General features: G+C 39.7%; 1 protein-coding gene across 2 annotated transcripts in view; it reads left to right on the top strand.

Annotated features, from left to right (window-relative positions):
• PRKN (parkin RBR E3 ubiquitin protein ligase) overlaps positions 1–21510 on the top strand; it is a 1338651-nt gene that overhangs the window by 740369 nt on the left and 576772 nt on the right. The gene's annotated exons all lie outside the window — the stretch shown is intronic.

The raw sequence follows: 21510 nt of genomic DNA, 5'->3' as shown, positions 1-21510 counted from the left end.
ATTTAATCTACAGAGTTGATGTCTGAGAGTAAAATCTCTTACTTTATGTTATTCAAATGAACAGAGTAAAAGAAATTAGCTTTAGTACATATTCTCTGCGGTCGGCTAGAAGCTCAAATTGCAAGAGCAAGGTCTTAGCCCTGATACCAAGAACTTTCTGGGAAATGCCAAAACGCATTAATGAATAAAGTCAAAGAATCCTGCTTATTGCAGACTTTTAAGCAAAGACAGATATGTGCCCTCGGCATTTCAGGGTTGCCTCTTTGGCTTTGGGGACTGTGTTAGGTGGCCTTTTAGAGTTACCTTAAACTCTGGGATTTCGTGATTAGTGGTTATTAATACTTCTAACATAATACTTCTGTCCTTTAATAAATGTAAACAAAACACGTTGACTAATAGAATCCTAAAATCCTTAGCAGCCTCAGTTGGACACACTTGTTTCCAGAAAAGGGGGAAAAAAGACTTTTTTTTTTTTTGCTGCTGCATTTTTAGTTTCTGCTGTGAGAGAGAATTCCACAATATTGCCTAAAATGCAGCTTTTCAACATCCCTCGGTAAGGTGAATGATTGCACATGGCTAACGTTTTCAACATGCAAGAACAGCTGATTCTTCTGGTCTTTCAGGAAAGGGGCTGGGAGTCCTCAACTGCTCTGAAAGCACCAGGCAATTAATTAACATCACGTCTCCGTTTTTCAAAGGAGAAATGGTTTCTCTCTAAGTCAGAATGCGGCCACCAGCCAGTATTTAAAAACCTTCCATTAAAGCTGTTAAAGATGGCATTAGGCTGTGTGGTGTTGATCGTGTTCCCTTACTGTGGGCATAGCTCTCTGTGCTTGCCTGCCGCTGAGCTGTCGGCTTTGTATTAGCAACTCCCAACATCCATTCAGGGAAGCAAGCCACTTCCCAGATGCGCAGGGACAGAACTGCTGAAAAATAATACCGTCTGTGGCAATAAAATCTTTCCTAGTATTATTTTCGGGTGATCTTAGAAGCTACTGTTTTCAGTTAGACTGAAGTGTGTGTGTGTGTATAACCAACCACTTGACTAGGTGAGGTCCCTTCTTGTATAAGGCAGCAGGGGGATGCCCTGTATGTAAAATAAAGAAAGAGGCCCCCTCCTCTTATACTGAAAGCTCCATGCATAGGGATGTCATAAAAGCCTACATGAGGACACACGAGTACCTTATGTTGTATGTTGCTGATGGTTATGTTTTTTTTTCCTGCTGATGCTTTATTTTTTAATTTAGAAGTGATTCACTCACAAAAACAAACAAACACAAAAAAAACTAAAAATGTCAGTTGTTTACCCTCATGGTTAGCAAGATTTGGGTTTAATTCTTTCCAGTATCTTAAATACTTGAGTCTAAATATTTGCATATATATATATATATATATATATATATATATATATATATACACACACATACATACAATGGTGTGTGTGTGCATACGTGCTATATGTAATCATTGTATATATAGTTTTGTATCTGGCTTTTTTCCATTTACATTGCATCATGATAAATTTTCCCTGCTATGAAATATCCCATAGAAACAAGTTTGGTTTCGTTGTTTGTTTTTTTTTTTTTTTAAATAGGTAGCTGATATTTCACCATTTCTCTATTGCTGGTGATCTGAATTATTTCTAATTAAAAATATGAGGTTAAGTGGTGCCTGGGTGGCTCAGTTGCTTAAGTGTCCGACTTTAGCTCAGGTCATGATCTCACAGCTCATTGGTTCGAGCCCCTCACTGGGCTCTGCATTGACAGCTCAGAGCCTGGAGCCTGCTTCAGATTCTGTGTGTGTCCTCTCTCCTTCCCCTCTCATGTTCTGTCCCTCTCTGTCTCTAAAAAAAAATTTTCAAAATATATATTAGACTAACATTTAAATTTATATCCTTTTCCAGAAATCATTGACTGAATGTTTTGAATCTAAAAATAGTATCGTAGGAGTGGTAACAAAAGGTCAATGTTCATGGACATGTTTAAGGTGCCTGATGCATATTGCCAAGTTTATTTCCCTTGTAGACTATGGTTGCCTGTCTTTGAGACGGCTTCCTGCTGCATCTTCAACACTTTTAAATGTTCATACTTTTAGTTTTTGCCCATTTGCTAAAGAACATTAATTTTGTCATTAACATCTTTTTTAATTTAAAAATTTTTTAAGTAAAAAAAATTTTTTTGAGAAAGTGCACACACACATGTGAGTGGGGGAGGGGCAGAGGGCGAGAGAGGGTGCACGTGTGCGCGCACGCACCCATGGGCACGGAGCCTGGTGTGGGGCTGGATCCCATAACCCTGGGCCATAGTCAAGAGTCAGATGCTCAACTGATTGATTCACCCAGAAGCCCCAATATTTTTTAAAAATTGTTATTAGCAAGTTTGAGTATTTCTCCCTTGCTTGTTTGCATTTTTTTTTTTGCATTTTCTATTGTGAGACAAAAGTGCAAAACTTTCTCAATATGAAATTTTTTGAAAAAAAAATCTAAAAAAAAAAAAGAACTGGCCTCTGCAATTACTTTCTCACTCAATACATAGTATCAGTGTGTCCTTTATTAATATGACATTTCCTGACCTGTGAATTTACATTTAAATATATTTCCTTGGTTTGGGTTTTGAAATACCACATCTTCCTGGAAATAAGTTATTTAATTACAGAATTGAAAATAAAAATTTAGGGTATCTGTTTATATTTTACGTTTCTTTTATTTTTGCGTGTGCCTTAATCATACATCATTAGTCAAATTAGGCATAATTAACTACATAATAGATTAAAACCAGAGGGTTAATTTCAAATTCCACTTATTCGTTGCTGGTATATGGGAAAGTGATTGACTTTTGCATATCAAGCTGGTATCCTGCAACCTTGCTATAACTGCTTATTATTTCAGGAATTATTTTGTGGGTTCTTTCAGGTTTTCTACATAGATTATTATGTCATCTGTGAACACACACGGTTTCATGTCTTCCTTCCCTATCCATTTACCTTCACAAGGTAGTTACCTTCCATTCCTAGTTTTCAGACAGTATTTATCATGAATGGGAGTTGGACTTTGTCAAATACTTTTTCTGTATCTACCAATATTATGGTTTATCTCTTTTAGTCTGTTGTTTAACCTGTTTTAGTTTGTGTTGGATTACATGAATTTATTTTTGAATGTTGAATCAGTTTGCATACCTGAGTTCAGTCCCACTTGACTATGGCATATATTTTTTATGCTTTTTTGTATTTGATTCACGAATATTTTGCTGGGGATATTTGCATCTTTGCTCAGGAGAGAGATGGTCTATAGTTTTCTTATATTGTCTTTGTCTGGTTGTAGCTTTAAAGTAATTCTGGCTCATGGCATGTGTTAGGAAGTATTCATTCTGTTTCTGTCCTTTGAAAGAGTTTGTAGAGAATTAGTAACAAGGTAAAACTTTTATTTATTGTTGTGCTGTACAAACATGTACTTTTGTGTAAAAAGAGATTGACATCACTTTCGACTACCTTCTTAACAATACTTCTCAACAGGTGTATAATAACTTATATTCAAGGGTCTCCAGTGCCACTAAGCTAACTTTTTGACCTTAGAAAAATAACATAATCTCTTGGGCCTTCAGGTTGCTTACAAAATCCAAGAATTGGAATAGGTAATCTATAGGGTTCTGACTGGTTTTAAAAGCTTGCAAAAGGTAGGAGCAGTGCTTTTTCACAGCTTATAAATCGATCGTACCATTTGAGAAAACACTCATTTGTGGTCCTGCCTGCTGACAGATGCAGAAATAAAAGATGAGGTTTTCAGTGACACTCCCTTCCAGAGCCCACATATGTGGTTATAATATGTACAAAATATATATAAGATAGCGGTGTTCTTCCTTTCCAGATGTTAGGCTGAAAATTTCATTCAGGTACACAGTTTGTGTCCTTTTGATAAGGGAGTGGGGGGCAAGCTGAGGGCAGAGGACAGGCTAACAGCACCTCTCTGCCACCAGGTGGGATCTGTGTGATATTCCTCGGACACTCCTGGCTACCCAAGAGCAAAGGAAAGAGGTTTAACTGCTTGCCATGGTGATGTGGGAAGCTAAGGCAAATGAAACGTTAAATTTCCTTTACTGCCTACAGCCTGTAGACAAGTCCTTGAAACAGGCAGAGTGACCTCCCTCTAGGAGCTCAGCTGCCTTGAAGATGACACTTGGCTGGGGCAAAAGGGAATCTTAGCTTAACATTATCCTGACTCCCAAGATCCTGTAAGTCTACCTTAACATATAAAAATTCCTTTGGAAACTTCCTTTATGTCAACTCCTCCAAGGCATATGCTAGCAATCATACTCCAAGCTTATGGCCCCCCAGTATACATCTGAAGGGTCTCATGACTGAGGTTTTACTAAACAGTGATAAATAATGTTTTCCTAACAGCAGCTAGCCCCTCAAGGTCCTGGAAACTTTGCTTCCAAAATACCTTAGAGACTTACTCGATCCCTGACTCCCTCCCAACATGAGGGTATGTAATGAGTTACCCGTCAGGACCCTAGTGCAGCTCTTCCTGCTCACGGGCCCTGTCCCTGTGCTTTAATAAAATCACCTTTTTGCACCAAAGACATCTTCAAGAATTCTTTCTTGACCATCAGCTGCAAACCCCCCGACAATCACCCGCAAACCCTATCACTTTGAGTTTACATTGCATGTAAAATATTTTCCTGTCCCTTAAAGAAAAGAAAGTGGACTGTTTGAGAGCCACAACACCCTGAGATTTTACGTGCACCAGCAGGTTCCCATCTGCCATCCGGCCTTGTGGTCCTCTCTACGTCCTTACGGTAGTGGGTTGATCAGTATCCACTCAAGGTTATCAGTTGATAGTCTTACATGTGAACAGAAAGTAGTGGACTGAATAAAAAGCAAAAACTTGAGCTGAGAACAGAAAGTACAGCACTTGAAGGTAGAGTGACTATATTTCTTTCCAATAGAAATGACATCAGAGAGGTTCAGAACGTTCCTGGACACCTCAGTTCAGCTCGGGAATAATGATACTCTGTCATATGAAGATGACAGGGCAGAACCAGAGTGAGACTTGTAGTGTATTTCTGACCACGATGTGGTTCTTGGAACTCACCCTGACGTTGGGTGCCCACCCTGGGGAAAAGAGTATTTCTGCTTGCTGAATTTTACTTTGCAGTAGTATTATTCTTAAAATTCAAAATGTAAAGTTTGAAACTTACAAAATAGAAAACTTATTAGCATGGTGTGATTGAGCAAAAAGAGAGAAATCATCCCCACTTTTCTGCTTCTAAGGTTGCCTAGTGAACTCCTGCACTTTTTTCCTCTTTCTGCCGTTCTTAAGTTTACAAAGCTCAATACAAACTAAAAAATAACCAGGTTTTACACAGCCAAGATTTAACTCTCCAGAAACATGTTTTAAAATTCAGCTCCTAGTAGGACATTAAATCTAAAAACTGGTCCTACCCTGTAATTATCCTTAACTCTTCCAGCAAAGACTTATGTTTCTGATGTCATTGTTGTTTGATATAAATTTTTTTTTATAATTTTCTTGCTTTCAGATTTGTCTTAAAATTCGTTCAGCCTGTCGAAATAGTGCTGCCCTGGGATTGCAGACTTAAAAAATTTACTTGCTTTTGGAGATTGGTAGAGATTTATCTCAAAGTCCATTTATACTTGCTCTTGGTATCCAGGGAGATAGTGATTTAACTATCATTTGTCAGTATTTTGGTATGCATTCGTTCATTCATTTAACAGAAAGATTTAAAAAAAATAGGATCTTAGTTTAACTTTCCCTTTGAATACATTTGTTATATCTTAGGCTTCTCCTCTTGATTCACATTTTAATCTTAGTTATATTTGGCATTTATTTTGTGATTTAGAATTAATATACAAGTCATTTTTCTGTCTAGACTTGAGATAGTGCTCAATGGTCATATTTTATCAACCTAACCCTTTCTAGTCATTTTTGGCATTAGACGGGAGCTGATGGTTTTATACAGTCATCGGCTCCAAAGAGCATCTTCAGAGACTCCAGATACAGTGACACATAATTTAACTGAAATCTTTAACATGGCCTTTTTCAGTACATGGCTTTAGTTCTAACAATGGAAAAATGATGGGTGTGTGTGTGTGTGTGTGTGTGTGTCTGTGTGAGAGTGATAGCACTAGAGACCTTCTTTGTGCATACAATTCTATATATTTCTTTTATTAGAGAAACAGTTTGTATACTCCTAGGTAATGTAACAAGCCAGGAACAAAAGATAGTTTTCGTATAAGTAGGGACATCTCTCGGAGTATCTGTTTTACACAACATTACAGAGAAAGGTAAATCAGAATACCACGCTTGTATCTTAATAAACAGGAATATGTAATAGAGTAGAATGGAATATCTTACACCTTTTTAAGATGAAACAGGGAACTTCAAAGATACGTCTTCTAGCTGGAAGCAGTCTACTTCACACTGTGCCCCAGACCCCATGGGAGTTAGTTCACTCTGCTTATACTGTGAGTGATTCTTTCCTGAAAGAGTGTGGCACATGTCAGTCAGATCCAATCTTGAGAGAGAGCTGTTACAGACCCTCCCAGAAAGGAGAATTCATCCTGTGGGTGAAGTCTCCCATATAGGACATTGCATTGCCTCTTTGAAATTCATAGGTAGTGCTTAATTTCCTATAATTCTTTCCCTACATTAATTTCAAATTATTTGACTGTCTTATATTTGAAGAAATTGAGGCTAGGACATTTTAATGATTTTTTTAGTGTTTACTTATTTTTTGAGAGAGAGAGAGAACAAGAGAGAGAGCACACGTGGGAGAGGGACAGAGAGAGAGGGAGACACAAAATCCGAAGCAGGCTCCGGGCTCTGAGCTGTCCACACAGAGCCTAACGTGGGGCTTGAACTTGGGAACCGTGAGATCATGACTTGAGCCGAAGTCGGATGGTTAACCGACTGAGCCACCCAGGCGTCCCAAGACTAGGACATTTTAAACATTACATCTGGTCCTACCTCAAGGAACTGGTTGCATCAGCCTACACCCAAGGTCCATGTGGTTGGTACTGTCTCTCCAGTCACACCTTACCCCCGGCAGATCTCAGTTTTCTCTGTAGAGCAAAAGGAAAGGCTATCCACTGAGGGTGGAAGGTGGCTTTGCATATGAAAAGGAGATGAGCAGTAAAGTGAGATACAAAGACAGCTGACAGACAGACAGGAGTTGAAACACTGAGCACTGTACAAAAGCCCACCTGCCCAGCTAAGTTGCCCGCTGCCCCAAGGACAAGGTCCCAGCCTTGTTGCACAAACCTGCTGATGCTACACCATCAAAGAGATCAATGCGATTTCGATAAACATTTACTGACTTGAATTCCAGTAAATATGGTTTCATGCAGAGGAACAGAGAACGAGTTCCTTTTATATGGAACACCTCTCTTTTACAAAAAAACCCTTCTGTAAGAGTGTACGTATCCTGATGAGCACTGAGTAATGTATAGAAGTGGTGAGTCACTGTGTTGTACCCCTGAAATGAATATAACACTACAGTGATTATACTGGAATTGAAAAAATAAATAAGCAAACAAGCAAACCAATAAAGAAAAGGGAAAAAAAAAACTTTCTGAATTTAATGGAATTTTCCAAAACAGAATGAAATAAATTAATCAGAAATCAATGGAGAGTTTTTATGGTGCTCTTAGGAGTAAGGGAAAAAATCAACTTTTGAAGTCCAACCTTCAGATGTAGATTTCACAGGTATGTTGTTGGGGGTCAGTTACTTAGGAAAACAGAAGAAATATTTTAGCAACATTGATACTCTGAAATGTGAGCCGTGTCAGTTTTAATGTCAGTCAGTGACCTTCATTTCTCCTGCAGCGAACCCTGTAGATTTCAGATCCAAGTGGCTGCATCAGCGGGGTTTCTTGGAGATGTTACAGATGGCTTGTGTATGAAATTCATATGCCTCACCTTTTCATTTAACTGTCGCTGTGGGTACACAGCAGCTCCCGCTGGCACTAGTAGGACAATATTGCAAATCCTCTTGGACCAATTTTGTATTCGTTAAGGTCAACTTCGCATGTTGTAACTGTCTGGATGTTAAGCAGTTCATTTTGGGATAGTCAATGTTAAGAAGCAGCTAGATCCCTAAAGCATCCAAGTGGCTTTGCTAGAACTTTGTTGACAGCCACACATTATTTTTAAGGTCCATCTTCATTGGAAATAAGGGATCACATAGATTTTAAATAGTAATATTTTACTTAGAAAAAGTAGTATAAATGGCTTGTTCATTTGTTCTTAATTGCAATTTTATCCTTGTAATTAGCAACGGTTATAAATTTGGTGAGGGGAAGACGTTATTTCCATTGCAAATATTTGTGCTGACTCATACCCTTAGCAAATTTCTAACTGCTAGGACGTACCTTTCCTCTCTGTAAATGTCATTTATATAGCTATTTTTCCCATGACGTGCAGAATTAAGTATTTGCAGATTTGCCCTTTGTTGCTTCTACAGCTTATAGAGTTATTTACAACCAAACAAGCAACCGTCTCAGTAACCCGGAGTGCAAACCAAGTTATTTATTGAAGTAAGGGTTAGGATGCGTTGTATTCGGTTTCTTGTTAACTTGGAAAATTCTACACCAAGGAAAGCATGGCCCCGACTCCTTATGTGCAGCGCGCCAGAAAAGAAATCTCAAGGGTTTCTAGCTCAAGGTATAGATTTCCACAACACTCAGGCCTACTTAGTGTTCTCGTGTGATAGCCCTTCCACCATCACGTGCACACGTTAACGGGAGGAAGCACGCGCCCGGGTGCCGGTATCCTCCCACAGTGCTCTCACGGGCAAAGCAATTTCCTGCAGGTGTGTGCCATCTTGAGCATTTCCTCTGTCGTTAGAACTTGAAACTCGATCTGTTTGCTCAAGAGATATTTAGCGAGCTCATCTACGTCTCAAGTAACTGTTGTAGGTGCTTCAAGCTGAGATAAAGTGTGTTTTTGATGGGATGCAGAGAGAACGGATGACCGCTGTATAGGCTGGCAGTGAGCAGAGGGGTGGAAAAGGGCTGGTTCAGGCAGGGCAGAAGGTAATAGTACCTGAGTGCTTTCTCGGGGTGTCATTCCTATGAAACGGGGACCCAAACTTCTCTTCTTAAGCCAAGTCTTTCCAGTGATTCTTTGAACTTGGCCCAGAGAGTATTAAAAATAATAGAGTGATCTGTGTGAATTTCAGCAGGGTACACATTAATTTGCCGACTCCCTATTTTATTTTATTTTATTTTATTTTATTTTATTTTATTTTATTTTATTTTTTACTCTTAGTCAGCTGGCTGCTGACATGGCTGCTGTGACTCCTGCCTACAGCTTACCCTAGAAGTGACCGGACCTTAATTCCAAAGCCAAACTCTGAGGCCCGCTATGCCACCGTCAGTCTCCATTATCTGATTCCTCCTCCCAAGCCAAGTGAAAGCATACTTTGTGGTGTTTTCTGACTGTGTAGGCCTATTTTCATATACGCTCCGGCCAGACCCATTTGTATGCCAGGACAATCTGACATAAATCTATATTCCACGAGGCTCAACGGTGGGTAACAGTTTCTATTGCTATTCGGTTGACATTTGTTAGATGTTTTGCATGTATGTTGGTCTTCACTTGGCCTCTCAGAGATGAATGTTATACCCATTTTACAAATGAGAAAAATAACGTACAGAGAGGTTATCTTACTTGCCAAAGGTCACAATGCGCTTGAAATGGAGAGAGAGGTGACTCAATATTTGTTCCACAATAATACAACAAAGCCCCTACCCTTAGCTTCCATGCTGTGTGGCCTCAGGAATATGTGCATTGCCTCAAAAAAAAAATCATTAATTGTGGGAAGCGAGACTGTAGCTAGAAGATAGGGATGGGCTGAGGAGGGGTGATTTCAAATAGAAGTTTAATGTTGAAGGAGTGGCTGTAGAATGGTGGCTGTTGGTTTATTTGGGATTAATGGCATCACCTAATGAGCAGGCAAATGAGGGGCCTGGGGGATAACTCTAGTCTGGGGCTTCTGTGAGAGTAGTTACTTCCGTCCAGAGAAGGCATCGTGTGGGTCCCTGATGCTTAACAGGAGAGGCTATGTTCAGGGCCCGAGGGCTAGTGAGCTAGTCCGTGTAGAGCAGCTCCCTGGGACAAACATCTGGGGAGGCTCCAGGGGCAGCAGTGATGGGGGGCTGAGGAGGCAGTGGTGCCCGCCTCACTAGGCATGGAGTGAGAAGATCTCACGAGGTCCTCAAGGAGAGATGGCCAGGGAAGAACACGCACTGGGTGACAGGTTCTGGTACTTCTCAGCCAGGCTGTTTCTTAAAAACAACTTTTTTAATGTTTGTTTATTTTTGAGAGACAGAGAGGGAGAGGGAGACAAGCATCTGAAGCAGACTCCAGGCTCTGAGCCCCGTGTCGGGCTCAAACTCCCAGACCATGAGATCATGACCCTAGCTAAAGTCGGGCACTTAACCAACTGAGCCATCCAGGTGCCCCTCCCAGCCAGTCTTAATCATTGTTCCCCTTGACAGTATGTGCTCCATTTCATCATCCGATGGCTGTTGCTTGTGTATTCCTACCTGAGGAAGTCTTTTGCCTGTTTTTAGTCTGTCTTAGGAAAGTTACATTTTTCCAGCTATAAAATTATTTTATTAGGCTATGTACCTATATTCAGACTTCTGTCTAGATATGGTCACTTGATTATAATCAAGTGGCATTACAGTGGTACCTGGGTGGTTCAGTCAGTTAAGTGTCTAAGTCTTGACTTCAACTCAGGTCATGATCTCCTGGTTTGTGGGTTCGAGCCCCACATTGGGCTCTGTGCTGATAGGGCAGTCTGCTTGGGATTCTTTCTCTCCGTCCCTCCCCTACTTGCATGTGCTCTCTCCTTCTCCCTGTCTCCCAAAATAAAGAAATAAACTTAAAAAAAATCTTTAAAAATTGGCATTACAGCTGGGGGAAGAGACAGTTTGTTAAATAAATTGTGCTGGGTGAAGTGGTTCAGTGTTCAGGTTTAAAAGTGAACCTCGGGGTGCCTGGGTGGCTCAGTCGGTTGAGCGTCCGACTTCGGCTCAGGTCATGATATCGCGGTTTGTGGGTTCGAGCCTCGCGTCAGGCTCTGTGCTGGCGGCTCAGAGCCTGGAGCCTGCTTCTGATTCTGTGTCTCCCTCTCTCTCTGCCCCTCCCCCACTCACACTGTGTCTCTCTCTCCTTCAAAAGTAAATAAACATTAAAAAAATAAAAAAATAAAATAAAAGTGAACCTTGACTTCTTATCTCACACCATACATAACAATTAATATCGAGTAGAATTGGATATCTAAATATAAACATTGAAACAATAAGGCTTCTAGAATATAAAATAGTGCAATCACATTATGACTCTAATGTAGAGGAAGATTTATTATACAGGATGAAAAAAATCAATTAAAAGAGGAAATATTGATAAATTTATCTACATTGAAATTTGGAACTTAAAACACATTAAGGGAGTGACCTGACCAGCCGCAGAGTGGGCGATTTTGCAACACATATAAGTGATCAAGGACTCAATGCGTAAAGGACTTCTACACATCAATAAGAAAGACAACACGATAGAAAAATGGGCAAAATAATAGACACAAAATGAGATTATCCAAAGATTAGTAAACATTTGAAAGCAGGAAATGGAAATTAAAGTGACCATGTGTTACTAACATATTCCCAACAGAATACAGTAAAACCTCGGTTTGTGAGCATAATTTGTTCCAGAAATATGCTTGTAATCCAAAGCACGTGTATATCAAGGCAAATTTCAAGAACATTGGCTCAGTCGTGATCATATGATGTTCGGTGTTACGTACTACTCGTATCACAAAATATCGCTCATTCGTCAAGTTAAAACTTATCAGAAATGTTTGTTCGTCTTGCAGAACACTCACAGAACAAGTTACTCGCAATCCAAGGTTTTACTGTATCTAAAATCTAAAAGACTGATGACCCCCCCCCCCCCACCATGTTTTGGTAAGGACATGAAGAGCTGCATCTCCCATATGCTACTAGGGACATGAAAGCTGCTGTAGCCATTCTAGAAGACCGACTGATAGTACCTCCTGAAGATGGATGTATATGTATCATATGACCCAGTAATTCTACCTGTAGGTGTAGGCCACTCATAAATACATGCATACGTTCATCAGAAACACATGCAAGGAACATTCATAGCAGCATCATTTATGATAGCTGAGAGCTTAAAATGAACCAACTGTCCATCAACGACAGCTTGTGGTGTGAACATGAAATACCATACAGTGATGAAAAGAATGAATTAAACTATATGTAGCTATGAACATCATGTTGAGGGGAAAAGCTGGGCACTGAACTCCAGCATCTAAATTCTTCCCTTTCTTTGTCTCTATGATTTTTCTTTCTTCCCTTTTTCCTCCATTAGTTGTGCCTTTATGATGATGGCCGATACCTTCCCTGACTCCTGCATTCATTATTATTCTTAGAATATTTTATTGGCTCTTCCCTGGACTGGGTAAAAGTTAATTGGTCAGAGCAGGAACTCTGAGGAGGGAGACAGTCTTAATATTTGCTGGACATAGCAAGGGACATGTGTGGCAAGGGGCAGCAACAGAATATGTTTGAGAGTGAGAAAGGGCATTAAAAATAATTGAAATTATATAGTATCTTGAAACAGTATTTTACTGGATGGTAGATAAGTTTTAGTCTGTTGCTAAACCTGTAAAAATATTTTACTCAAAAATGGTTTTAAAAAATAAGATTCGGGGGCGCCTGGGTGGCTTGGTCGGTTAGGCGGCCGACTTCGGCTCAGGTCATGATCTCGCGGTCCGTGAGTTCAAGCCCCGCGTCGGGCTCTGTGCTGACAGCTCAGAGCCTGGAGCCTGTTTCAGATTCTGTGTCTCCCTCTCTCTGACCCTCCCCCGTTCATGCTCTGTCTCTCTCTGTCTCAAAAATAAATAAACGTTAAAAAAAAAATTAAAAAAAAAATAAGATTCATTCTAAATATTGTATGTGTATATAAATAACATATAATATATTTTTTATTTTTTATGTTTATTTTTGAAAGAGAGAAAGAGAGCATGATGGGGGAAGGACAAAGAGAGAGGGAGACAGAGACTCTGAAGCAGGTTCCAGGCTCTGAGCTGTAAGCAAAGAGCCCGATGTGGGACTTGAACCCACAAACCATGAGATCGTGACCTGAGCTGAAGTCAGATGCTTAACTGTGAGCCACCCAGGCACCCCAATAGGCATAATTTTAAGTATTATAAATTTTATGTATAGTAAAGCAAAATATATAAATATATAATATTTAAATATGAAAATATATAAATATATATATTATATACTAAAGCAAAAAATGTGAACCTCTTTATATGGATTATATCAACATACAGAGTATTTATTATTCACACTTATTTATGCACTTTAATATGTTTATTAGCTATACTATCTGTCTCTGACACAGTGTATTCAGTATTTAGTTCAAAATGTATTTTTGTGTTATTTTCTTTTTTAAAAATTTAGAAATACAGTTTCCTGCAATCTTCAAAGTTGTGGTACAACTAAAGCATTTGAAATTGTTAACAACTCCAAATGATATTTCTCTGTAAATCATAATGTTTTTGAGAAAATCTCCCTCTACTAGTAGTAATCTCAGAGATTTTGATAGAGATGGTTCTCAGTTCTAATATTTTTTTAAAAATGAATGAATATTACTGGCAGGATATTATCCCAAGTATTGTGTTTTGCTTCACTCAGAGAACCTCTCTTTGACAAATATTTTTATAAAACAGAACTTGTCAATTTAGTTATTTTTATTTACACATACTTTGAAAGCCCCACCCACCACATTTAGATGCAGCAAAGTCAGAAGTTTTTCTCAGTTTTACTTCTTTATGATAGAAATATAAATTTATCTGATTAAAAATAGGAGTTGTATGAGAAGATTCTTCCCACAAATTGAAATATCCCAAGAGATCAATTATAGATTCCAGAATGGAAACCTCGTATTTCATTTCTCCTTTACTTTTATACAGATTAGTTTAAATGTCTTCTCACAGACGTTTTTTTAGTGATTTATATTTACTTCAAACTTCAAAAGGTGGAAAATTTGGGGCACTCCATTTAATGAAATGCTATGATTAAAGATTGCAAACTGATTTTAAATAAAATGCAAACAAATTTAGAAGACTCTTGTAAAGTGGTTAATATTAGTGTAGAAGAGGAAAAAAAATATTTTCCCTCTACCCTCTAGCTTCTCCAGCTGGGGTGCTGACACAAGACAGAATAATAAGGGAAAAACAGAAGCTGGTTAACATGTGCATCACATGTGCGGAGAAAAAGAATCTCTTTTGCACTGCTGGTGGGGATGCAAACTGGTGCAGCCACTCTGGAAAACAGAATGGAGGTTCCTCAAAAAACTGAAAATAGAACTACCCTATGACCCAGCAATTGCACTACTAGGCATTTATCCAAGGGATACAGGTATGCTGTTTCGAAGGGACACATGCACCCCCATGTTTATAGCAGCACTATCGACAATAGCCAAAGTATAGAAAGACCCCAGATGTCCATTGATGGATGAATGGATAAAGAAGATGTGGTGTATATATATACAATGGAGTATATCAAAAAGAATGAAATCTTGCCGTTTGCAACTACGTGGATGGAACTTATGCTAAGTGGAATTAGTCAGAGAAAGACAAAACTCATATGACTTCACTCATACGAGGACTTTAAGAGAGAAAACAGATGAACATAGGGAGGAAACAAAAATAATATAAAAACAGGGAGGGAGACAAACAGAAGAGACTCATAAATACGGAGAACAAACAGGGTTACTGGAGGGGGTGTGGGAGGGGGGACGGGCTAAATGGGTAAGGGGCACTAAGGAATCTAGTCCTGAAATCATTGTTGCACTATATGCTAACTAGTTTGGATGTAAATTAAAAGACAAAATACACTCATTCAGAGTTCGTTGACAATATCTAATATTTGAAGTTGTACATAATTATTAAGTGTATGTTAAGTGAATTTGTGTCTTTTAAAAATTAATTCTAGTGTCTAACCTTTCTAAGTATTTGAAAGTGGCACTGGTGGAGCTGGCATCAAAGTGACAATGTTTTGTGGAAGACGTGTTATCTGCACGTTATCAGGAACTTGGTAGAACTTTATGTGTAAGTACCCCCCATCTTTTCTGATAGATAATTATTGGGGGGTTATCACCTTATATTTAATTATATTCAGTAATACCTAATTTGCAGTTGTTATGAGTATGTAATGAAATAATATGTGTGTGGAGGGTACTTGGCTCATATTTAGCGTACAATAAATGTTACTTTCCCCTTCTCTCGTTAAAAAAAAGATGCGTCACACATATTCATGGGGATATCCAAAGATGAGTAACTAAAGGGGTAGGTAGACCTTGGGCTCATCTAGCATCTTCAAAACAACAACAGCAACAACAAAGAAAACCCAATAAATTTGTAGAGACAAGGCGAAGGAAAGGGAATTTGAAATTCTATAGCAGCAAATTGTTGGAAGGTAAATATATGGGGAACTAATGGAAGATAACAGCTCGTTCCTGGAACTTGTCGTATAGATTCTTCTGTGCTGTCTGTGGGCTGATAAGGGTCCAGCGATTAACTTCTGTCCTTCCCGATGGTGGTGGTTGGCAGAGGAGGGGATCCCTCATGCGTTTATGTCTTGCTTTTAGGCAAATAGGGGGATGGTGAAGAGCTCTTCTTATATCTCCTTCTTCCAAGTTGCTTTCAGTTCAAAACGATCATCATGCCAGTGGTTGTGTATTTTGGCCTAGTTTAGCACCCTTCGTAGACAATTTACAAAGTGGTTTTTTTAAGGCTGAAACTTTCCTAAAAGTATGATTGATGACGGGCAGCGAAGACAGACAGTGCACCCTGCCACTAGAAGAGAGATTTTTTTTTATCCAAGATCGGTTTTGTCACAACTTGATTGTTCAGTTACTCCATGTAAAAATATTTGTAAATTTTGGCAACCACAGCTCTGCTTTGATGGGTGGAATATTGCAGCTTGTTTGACACGACTATGAGTAACATGCATACCACAATTACTTCAAGCATGTTCCACACGTTCCTAAATTTAGTAAGGCTGTTGTTTACAGCCATAATGTTATATTCCACCAAAATATATATTCATGTTGTCACTTTAAAAACAAAGAATATATTCAATATTGAACTTTTAAACTGAATTACAGTAGAACTCACAATAATGTCAGGTATTTCACCATTAAGAGTACATTTCCGGAAGCTTTACTTTGAGTCAGTGAATTACATGAAAAGAAAAATTAGACAGTTATTGGAATTAACAGATTTCCATTTTTATCATACAATGGGACACTGATAGAAGACCATTCAATTTCACTTGTCATGACGTTCCACTAAGCAAGCTAACACTAACAGCCATCACTTACCTTCTTGTACGTACACAAGAAAAGTTGGAATCAAAACTGAGCAAATTAATCTAGAATAGTCATTTGATCTAAATGAAAAGCCACACTTCACTGAGTAATATGCAAATGTACTTTCTGAGCTGCCTGTGTAAAATCACATTCTTTGAGCACAGCATTCTTAAAATAAGCACGGAGTTTGTAGTAGGCTGTGCTATGCTGCAGCAGGTTTATGTCTCTGGTCTTTGTCTGGTGAGTGATATTTTAAAAGTCCCTCTGGTAGATGGAAAATGTGGGCTGACACCCACACAACTTGCATATTCATCATAAACTTTCTGGAGAAATAGAAATTCTTTACTGTAATACTGTGATCTATAGTGAGAAATACCTATTTGGTCTTTGTTCACAGTTCTAAAACCCTTGGAATTTCCTAAGAGATGACAGCAAAAAGATGGTGTCTTTTCTCTGTTGATGAGGTTACTTTGGGACCCTCACCCAGAGATGGGGGCTGGTTGTCTGAGGAGCCAGCCATGAGATGTGAGGGTTGGAAATTTCAGCCCTACATCTGACCTCCAGGGAAGGAAGGGCGGGGGGGGGGGGGGGGGGGGGAGATGGAGGTCAGTCCCCAGTGGCCAATGACTTGATCAGTCATGCCTTGTAATGAAGCCTCCATAAATACCAAGAAGGATTGGGTTCCGAATGCTTCTGGGTTGGTGAACACGTGGAGTTTTGGGGAGAGTGGCACACTCAGAGGCCACAAAAGTTCTGCGTCCCTTTCCTCTCACCTTGCCCTATGCATCTTTTCCATCTGACTCTTTCTGAGTTATATCTTTTCATCATAGACTGGTAATCCAATAAGTAAAATGTTTCTCTGAGTTCTGTGAGCCACTATAGCATATTAACCAAACCCAAGGAGGAGATCATTGGAACCTCCAGTCTATAGGTTGTGGGTCATAATCTCTGATCTTTAGGAGGTAGGTCAGAAGTCCAGGTGACAGGCCTGGACTTAGGATTTGGGGGACATGTTTTTGTAAGACTGAGTTCTTAAACTGTGGAATTTGGTGCTATCTCCTGATAGATAGTGTCAGAATGGAGCTGAATTGTTGGACACCCAGCTAGTGTCCAAGAATCGCTTATTGGTACATACACACATTGGCATTGGCACTAGAATTTTATGTACGTAATATGTACTCCCTCTTTTATCTTATCCCTGTTGGCAGGGTTTATTACAAAATAAATTACTGGTGCCAACAATCACATTAATATTTACAGATTTGTAACCAGTACATGATAAAAAGCCTTCTGACTGCATTTATGTATTCTCTATAGTGTCCAGCTTCTATTTTCTATACACGTTTCACGTACAGTGGACCTACAAGTAGCTATGATTTCCATTGATGCCACCTACTATTGGCCTGTTGGCTTCATGCGTCTCATAGACCTCATCCCAGTCCTGGCACAGATGGACACCATGCAGTTCGCGTGCTAGACAAGATCGCTTCTTACAGATAAATGCCTCTGATGAGAGTCCACATCCTACTTGCGACCCTTCTCCTGCACAGGCCGTGTGTCACTGTCTATGAGTGACATGGGCTCTTCTGATGGGAAGACATGGAAATAGGAAGGTGTGGTGAGCAATGGTACAACCCAGAGAGGGCTCAGCCTTCATGAATTTCTCTTCTTGCCTTTGGCTTGCTGGAATGCAAGATGAAATTAGTAATGTTCCCCAAATTTTGTAAATCAAATTCGTCTCTCTCTTCACTAAATTGACTCCAAGTTGGGATGCTGTCTTCACTGAGGCTTGTGGAGGGTTGTCCCGGGAGAGGTAATAATAGCTTGTGTTACATACAAATAGGAGCATAGGACCATGTGTTCCTGTTTTGTTTTCTGTATGTATTGGTGAGAATTCCCAATGATAAAGGGAATTATGCTTCACTTTGTTCTTAAACTACAGTTAGAAAAGCAGAATGCCTACCAGGTAGGTGGGGAATTGGTATTTGGTGTTCTTATGTCCACAGACTGACTTCGATTCCTTGTTCTGACAAAGACACTTTATTCCAAGCAAGACAAATTGACTTTCTGTCCTCAGCAAGCTGCAATCCTTGATTATTTCCAGCACTGACCCCTTTGCTAACGGTAACTAATCCTCATTCCGCATCGCTTTCGCATTTCACTTAAAACTCCTCTCTTTCAGAACGCCTCTTTTGGTGAAGGCTTTTCCTGGTTGTTTCTCTCTCTCAAATACAGAAATGTGTATAGACGGTTAATCCAAGAGTTTAATGATTTAGAGGCATGTATTATCACATATGTGGTCTTAAAGCATCCCCTAAATTCTTAGATCCTTACCCCATGTTTCATTCCCAACAGCTAGAGGAGAGATCGTTTCTGCTTCTTCCTTCTTCCCTTCCATTTTCCCTGTTTTTCACAGTTAACGTTGGAGTATTTTGGTTTGCAGTTAGTCTCGAGTGGCCTTTCCAACTCCCAAGATGGGTAGGTAGTGAGGGTTACAAGAACTGACTTTGGAGACAGTGGGTTCAGAACACAGCTCTGCCTCTCCTCACTCCCGTCTTTCTGGATGGGATGGGGGTCGTCTTATCATTTCTGTGAAGACTCAGGTGTGGGGACGCCAGCACGGCAAGCCCACCTAGCACAGTCCTGCCTTACAGTTCCAGCTTCAAGTGGTAGTTTCAAAAGTTACAGTTTCTAAAGCCCCGGATTTTAAGACCCTGTGCTCCATTTCCTCAGGGAATAAGGACTGCATCCCTTAGGTGTGCGCAGGTGTGTAGGGGGCTCTCCAGTGCACACAGCTCTGGATGGGAGTCAGAAGAAAAAGCTTTTCGGGGCGCCTGGGTGGCGCAGTCGGTGAAGCGGCCGACTTCAGCCAGGTCACGATCTCGCGGTCCGTGAGTTCGAGCCCCGCGTCGGGCTCCGGGCTGATGGCTCGGAGCCTGGAGCCTGTTTCCGATTCTGTGTCTCCCTCTCGCTCTGCCCCTCCCCCGTTCATGCTCTGTCTCTCTCTGTCCCAAAAATAAAAATAAAGAATGTTGAAAAATAAAAAAAATAAATAAAAAAAAAAAAAAAAAGAAGAACAAGCTTTTCCTCCTGAATCCACTACCAGTTGGCTTTCTGACTGGGGACAAATCAATTATTTTGACCTTAATTTTACAAATTTGGTTAATTCCTGCGGTGAATCAAGTAAGTTAATTTATGTGAACATACTTTGAGAATTATAGCTCCTTACACAAATGTTACACATCTACACGTCAGTTGCACTGATTATTACTAATAATCCTTTTCCTCTTGGGAAACATTGGCACAAAAATAGTTCTTTTGGAAATGAGACATTAATCCAAATGGGACTATCTGGCCCTAAGTATTAGCTCAGAGGAAATCATTTGAGTTAGGAGGGACCCTGTTCCTATAGGCAAATATATTTTACTTTTAATGGGAGGAATTATGTGGGCGTTGACTGTATAAAAAGCAGTTGTGAAAGAAATCAGGTCTTGGTGACATAAAAATACTTGGGGACTATAAGACCTCTTTAAAAGGATAGCTTTAGAAATTTTAGTAGAGTTTCACCTTCTTAAATGTGGCTGCTTTAGGAGCCAAGGCAGGGGACATGTAGTAGGTTGAGTTCTCCAAAAGCAGATATTGGGACAGAAGTTGGCAAGATTGGTACAATTTTTGTTTTTGTCTGTTTTTTTACTTATCCATTGGAGACCAAGGCCTGTGCACAGGATTAGGAAGAAGCAAGATGGGCAGAGAAAGGTGAACTGAGTCACAGGCTAACCCGGCCTTGGCCAGCTGTGTGGATGTGTGTCACTCAGCTATGTCCCAGAGTGTCCCAGGTCGGGCCACACTGAGCCTTCACAGCCCCGCCCGCGTTGGTCTCCCAGCACAGCTGCCCAGGAACAGTTGTCGATGCAGATCCTGAAGGAGCTGATGGTCGGAGGTATCTACTGGCCACACGCCTACAGAGCAGAGCTGCAGAGCAAGAGCTTCTTTGAAATGGGAGCTGGGTGACACTCCTCTGTATCTCCTACAGGTCACCGGCAAAGCACATGAAAGAACCTGAGGATTTGGAGAAAAGTTATTCAAGACAGTATTAAAGAACAGAGTGTCCAATAAGAATAAGAATTAACAAATATAATCACATTTAACCTATTCTGGTGATTGCTGTAATATAGTCACCAGGAAACTTACTCCATTCGGTGAAATAATACACATTTTTGAAAGCAAGAATAGATTCAACTACCTTATTTTTTTAAATGTTGTATTTATTTTTGAGAGAGAGAGACACACACACACAGATATGAGTGTGGGAGGGCAGAGAGTGAGGGAGACCCAGAATCTGAGGCAGGCTCCAGGTTGTCAGCACAGAGCCTGGCACAGGGTCCGAACTCGTGAACCACGAGATCATGACTTGAGCCATAGTCGGACGCTTAACTGACTGAGCCACCCAGGCGCCCTGATTCAGCTACCTTATTAATTAAGCACTCTGGCATTCTTACAGGTCACAATGCTAATACCTGCAAAAGAAAAGACAAATTGTAATCGTTCAATTTTTTAAATAAATGCAGTGATGTTGGCTTAATATAGGAACTATTATAAATTTTTGTTATGTCTGGTATAAATTATCACTTTAAAAATAAAAATGACCTCAAACACACTTAAATAGTTAAAATATATCTCGAAGAAGCGTTTAGGGAATGTACTTCAAATTGAGTTTCAGGTGTGAAACTCCATATTCAAGAGGCATGAGACAAGATGAACAATGAGCATATCTTTCACAGTAAGTATTGTTGCTCTGAAAATGTGCCATGGTGCAAATAATCAGCAATGTCTCTGATGGTGTCAGTTCTTAAAATAAACGCAAACATTCTATATCTCTTTAATTGTGCCTCTTAACTGTCGAAGGGCTTGATGTCGATATTAACATCCTAAGCTTTACAGAATTCAGTGAGCTGCCAGCATGTGGAATTGTATTTTGTGGTCAACTGCACTTCCTCAACTTGAATGCTGTTTTTATATCTATTTTTATTTTCTTTTATTTTTTTAAATTTACATCCAAATTAGTTAGCATATAGTGCAACAAT

This window comes from Panthera onca, chromosome B2 (assembly GCF_046562875.1).
Source record: "Panthera onca isolate mPanOnc1 chromosome B2, mPanOnc1 haplotype 2, whole genome shotgun sequence".
Taxonomy (NCBI): domain Eukaryota; kingdom Metazoa; phylum Chordata; class Mammalia; order Carnivora; family Felidae; genus Panthera; species Panthera onca.
This window is presented reverse-complemented; position numbering and strand designations above follow the sequence as displayed.